Source organism: Rhinolophus sinicus, chromosome 4 (genome assembly GCF_057876585.1).
Source record: "Rhinolophus sinicus isolate RSI-liver-muscle chromosome 4, RSI-T2T, whole genome shotgun sequence".
In the NCBI taxonomy this organism is placed as follows: domain Eukaryota; kingdom Metazoa; phylum Chordata; class Mammalia; order Chiroptera; family Rhinolophidae; genus Rhinolophus; species Rhinolophus sinicus.
In genome coordinates, this window is record NC_142504.1 from 4,472,662 (window position 1) to 4,478,631 (window position 5,970).

Consider the following 5,970-nt stretch of genomic DNA (forward strand, 5'->3'; position numbering starts at 1 on the left):
TAACAAACGATATGCATAAAAAGTACAGGACAATTTAAGAAAGCAGAAAGACAGGCCTACCTTGGGAGTCAATAGAAGTCCTACAGCATTAAGCTGGGACCCGAAACATTAGGAGTTAGTCGCACGAAAAGATGGGGGAGAAATACCCAGGTTTCTGACTTTACCTTTGGGGAGGGCATGGTGCCACCCTGAGACGGGGAACACTGTGTTTGCCTACAGTGGATGGGGATATCGTGGTTTCATTTTAGGGTACACACACTGAGGCAAGGTACCTGTGGAGATCTCCACTAGAAAGTGGATATTCAAGTAGAGCCCATTTGAGAGGTCTGGAGCGGTGCTGTAACTTCAGAGATGTCTTATTGATACTTGATTATATCCTCAAAGATGTGCGTCGCCTTCCCTCCCCGAAGTCATCTTCCATAAGGGAGACTCCCAATAATCACTGACCCTCCCAGTCATCGAGCCCCAGTTCCCTTACGCCTGCATACCTCTAGGAGGACTGGTTTTAAATGGGAGCATTCCCAGCTCCTATGAATTAATTTTAAATTGGCAGCCCAAAGATTTTGTTCAATAGTAAGTCATTAACGCACAAGTAAGAAAGGGTTTTTATTTTTAGGAATCACTTCTCAGATGGGGGTGGAGGACAGCAACCGCACTACAAGCAGCCGCCACAAAGAGCACCTGGCCGTCCGAAGAGCCGGGCTTCCATAAAAACAACAAGAAGATGCCCAGTGAAGGAAGAAGGCAAGGCAGAGGGACTCGCCCTACTTTTCTTTTGCCTGGTTGATTCAGTGCCTAGAGCAGGAGGCACTGGTCTAAAATCCAGCTCTGCATTGTTTTAAATACGTATCTTTACTTAAGAAATGAGTGTTCATTGTAGAGTCTTACTATGAATATGTTAGTAGGAGTGCATTTCTTTGAACTCACTTGATGGTACTTTACTAACGCTTAGGCTCTGGAGTCTCTGAAAACCCTAGAAAATGATTTGCAATCAATCTTCAGGTGGAAGCAAATGCATGAAAAGAAAGCGGGTTGAAGGTCATTATCCAAAGAGCCAGGACAAGCAGCAGCCACTAAGAGCAGGCATCTGTTTTCATTTCTCAGGTGTGTGTTGAGGAGGACAGGCAGAACTGCTTTAATTTCTAATCTCTCAACGGAAGGAACACACCACGTTAATTAAATGCACTGATGATAGAAACGGTGGAGGTGGGTTAATCAATTCTCACAGCCAAACAATCTTTAAAACCTAGTTTTACAAATAAGTACTGGAATTCACCAAAAGAGAACTCTGGTCTTAGAAAATGTGCTGTACGTACGACGGGCACACACACACACACACACACACACACACACACACACACACACACATAAAGAAGCACAGTAAGGATCACTTTCTTTGCCAGACGTCATGATGTCCACTTACTCTACATTTGACAATATGGTATCATTATCGAAATGGGCAGACACATCAATGAAAACACAGAACTCTATCTAAGAACATGATTATTTAGAATATGATAGAGTTTATATTTCAAATCCATGGGGAAAATAGGAATTTTTAATAAATGGTAATTGGATTATTGATTAAGTAATTAGGAAAAAAAATAAACTCACTCCAAATTTATTTCAAAATGGATTTAAGAGTAAAATTAAACTATAGAAACAAAATTGGAGTCTATGGAATAATTATGTGTTTGGAAGTATTCCATTGTGTGTATTACATCTATAGAAAAAGAATGTGTAAGATTAGGGAATTCAGGAAGCCATGCTTGATTAGGAAAATGTAAGAAGAAATAGACAAGATAAGGAGGAATAGGTAGAATATTTACAATCATCTGATCATACGAAAGAGATGAGCCAAGAACATCCCATCAAGTGGAGAAAACATTATGGTTAAAAGTAAACTGCATCAGTACCACTCATGGTTGCGTGGGTTCCAGGACACTCTTACAGGGCTAATGATACAGTAATTAGCAAAACTGCAGGCAAATCCTTGCAAGGCAATAGCTATTAATCAGGAGTGAGATGACAAGGAGAAGTCCAGGGAACTCTGTGGGTCAGACCATTCTGATAACCAACACTGGTTCCACCATCCAACATGGCGGCTGTATCCACTTCCCGTATCTCCCGCCTTAGGTAAGTCTGTGACTTAGCCGCTGCCATCCCAGCATATTCCCATACCTCCTGAAACCAGAGAACATGTTAATTTCATGAGCATCCACAGCCAACAAAGAATAGCCAGGAAAGCACTCCCCTCCCCAATGTGTGTTGGAGATATGCTCCATTCCTAATACTTTCATAACCACACCTATCTTTGAGAAGGTAGCAGTGTTTTATGGGTTTTCAGAGGACATAATTACTTATTTCCCCAACTTTTTATTGTGGTAAAATACACATAAAATACAACTTACCATCTCAACCATTTTTAAGTATAGCGTTCAGTGGTAGTAAATACATGACTAATGTTACGCAAACATCACCACCATCCATCTCCACAACTCTCTTTATCTTACAAAATTGAAATCCTATAACCATTAAATAATAATTCCCCCTTCCTTCTCCAGCCACCATTCTACTTTCCGTCTCTATTAATTTAATTTAATTACTATACAGTTGGGATCATACACTATTTGTGTTTTTGTGACTGGCTTATTTCACTTACTATCAATATCCTCAATGTTCGCCCACATTGTAAGCATATTACCTTGTCAGAATCACCTTCCTTTCTAAGGCTGAATATTCCATCACATGTATATTCCACCTTTTGCTTATCCATTCACTCATCGATGGACACTTGGGTTGCTCCCACATTTTAGCTATTGTGAATAATTCTGCCATGAACATGGGTACACTAATATCTCTTAGAGATTCTGCTTTCAATTCTTTTGGGTAAATACCCAGAAAAGGAATTGCTAGGTCATGTGGAAATTGTATTTTTAATTTTTGGGGGGCTTGCCATACTGTTTTCCACAGTAGGATACCATTTGCTATTCCCACCAACAGTGCACAAGTCTTCCAATTTCTCCACATCCTCACCAACAGCGGTTTTCTGTTTTTTGATAGAAGCCAGCATAGTGGGTATGAGGTGGTAGCTCATTGTGGTTTTGATTTGCATTTCCCTCGTGATTAGTGATGTTGAGCATGTATTCATGTGCTTATTGGCCATTCATGTATCTTTTTTGGAGAAATTTCTATTCAAGTCCTTTACTGTTTTTGAATTGGGTTATTTTTTGTTTTTTTGAGTTTTAGGAGTTCTCTATACATTCTAGATATTAATCTCTCATCAGATATGTATTAGGTTGGTGCAAAATAATTGTGGTTTTTGTAATTTTTAACCTTTTAAACCGCAGTTACTTTTGCACCAACATAATAATTTGTAAATGTTTTCTCCAATGCTGTGGGTTGCCTTTTTACTCTTTTGATAGTGTCTTCTGATGACAAGTTTTTAAATTTTCAGTGAATTCAACTTGTCTATTTTTTCTTTTCTTACCTGTTCCTTTTGTGTCATATCTCAGAAATCATTGCCAAACCCAATGTCCTAAAATTTTTGTCCTTTGTATTCTCCTGAGACTTTTTTTGTTTTAGGTCTTACATTTGGGTCTTTGATCTATTTTGAGTTAATTTTTTATATGATGCTAGGTAAGGGTTCAACTTTATTCTTTTGCATGTGAATATCCAGTTTTCCCAGCACCATTTATTGAAAAGTGTCCTTTCCCCATTGAATGGTCTTGGCACCCTGGTCAAAAACCATTTGCGCACATATGTAAGGATTTGCTTCTGAACGCTGTACTATTCTGTTGGTCTATGGGTCTTTCTTTATGCCAGCACCACACTGTTCTATTTGTAGCTTTGTAGTAAGTTTGAAAATCAGCAAGTATGAGTCCTCCAGTTTTGTTTCTTTTCAAGACTGTGTCATCTATTCAGGGTCCCTTGAAATTTCAAATTAAATTGTAGGATGGCTTTTTTTTTAATTTCTGTAAAAAACATCATTGGGATTTCGATAGAGACTGCAATGAATCTCTAGATCATTTTGGGCAGTACTAAGAAAGCAGAACGTATGAAGTGAGTGTGTGTGTGTGTGTGTGTGTGTGTGTGTGTGTGGCATGCACACTTGTCTTTGTTTTTCTGCACTGAATGAGGTCTGTGGTGAAGCATAATATGACAAATCAAGAGCAAAAGAGAAAGAAACATAAAAAATACTAATTTTCTCAGAGTAATTGAATTATTGATGACTTTGCTTGCTTGTTTTTTGAGAACTTATTTTTCTGTGATTTGGAGAAAAGTTTGGAGCAATGCCAATTATACTATGGATTACTCTCCCTCCTCCTAATTTATGCAACACATATAAAGAATAAAATTCCAAGCAATCTTTTCGTAATTAGCTCACAAAATGGCTGAGGCCGCTTTGGGGCAAACGGGTTGTACTGTTTGGCTGATTGATTTCTTGTCTCTCTGTCTCAGTTCTACATTTTGAGAGTGTTTATTCTTCCTGTACAACTGTTTCGGGGCAACAGTCATCATTTTTGCTTACTACCTTTTTGGAATTAAATTCTTTGGGAGAGATACGAGAGAGAAATACACATCTGGGTATCCATTGCAATAAATTATACGGGTTTTGTAAGAAGAGAATCAGGACACCCATCACACCCCTGCTTTCGTGAATGTGGGAGAATCATGCAAGAAAAGGTTTCCTGTCTAAGCAGGCGTGCCCGTTCCGCCTCGGGCGTGTGTTGTCTTCTAAGGAGCTAGGGCTGAGGAAGGCTGGCGGGAATCCCACTCTAGACACACCAGCAAGAGGACTCCTGCCTCTCCCAGTCATGTGAATTCTCATTTTCCTTCTGTTCATTTGTCCATTTGTTTATTTTGGTTTATTTTTCACCTGGCATTGAGTTTGGGGGAGTTTCACAAATGTGCCAAACAGTGAAAAGGTAAAGACAAAGTGCAATACAATTTGGTTGTAAAAGTTTTTATTCCTACTGTTATCAGTCCTGGGTCTTTGTAAACAAGAGAATCAGGAGAATTTTGGTGAAAGTAGCAGACCACACAAGTTTCTCTTTTCTGTCTCCCAAAACTCTGCTAAAGTGACAATAAAGGATTTTTCACAAGGATGAAAATTACAAGAGAAGATAATAGTAGGCAAGAGATTTCAACTAATATTTTGAAAACTAAAAGTGGACGGAGACGTGACAGCAACCAAGGTTATCTATCAATGGTCCACAGCTGAGTGCCTGCCCAGGGGACTGTGGGAAAGACTACAGCCACTCTGCTCCCCCAGACACCCCAAGGGCTGCAGCCTGGGGACACTAGAATCACAGAGTGGGGCTGATTTAGGGAACTGAGCAGGAGGGACGCACTGAAGTCTGGATACAGAGCAATTCTAGCTTCAGCTTCTGCCCCCCCCCCATGAAGTAAGGCAGGGATCAGAGGTTTATCACCCCCAAAACACCCCCACACCCATGGAAATGAAAGGAATTAAAGTTCACAGATGGAATGGTAGAAACCTCAGCCAGGGTTCACTTTGGCAGCATATGTGCTAAAATTGGAATGATAGAGATTAGCATGCACTCTGCATGCTAAGGATGATACACCAATTTGTGAGGCGTTTCATATTTTTTTTTAAATAAAGAAACCTCAACCGGCCCGGAGTTTGCCCCCCTCTCCTGGTCCCCATCCTTTATCCCCACTCCAGTCACAAGACCGAGGCTTTTTCTCTGCATGCACTAAGCATCCCCAGAGAACATGCCTTCAAACACTGAGAACTGAGCACACCCCCGAAGACCCTCCCACGACTTAAGCACTCTAGAGTGATTCATTCTTTCATTGTAGGTGCTTAGTAAATAATTAGGTAATGACCTCCTTCATCCCACACACATTAAATGATGCCTACGATATTCTAGGTGCTGTGCAGGAAGCAATAAATAAATTCCTCCCTGATGTAGCTTATATTCTTGTCCCCCCACCACCACCAAA

General features: G+C 40.1%; 1 non-coding gene across 1 annotated transcript; it reads left to right on the forward strand.

The window, feature by feature from the left end:
* Nucleotides 1-5,511: 5,511 nt before the first annotated feature.
* LOC141567078 (U6 spliceosomal RNA) lies at nt 5,512-5,614 on the forward strand. The gene has a single exon (XR_012489472.2). It is a non-coding gene; the product is annotated as a U6 spliceosomal RNA (small nuclear RNA).
* Nucleotides 5,615-5,970: the final 356 nt, after the last annotated feature.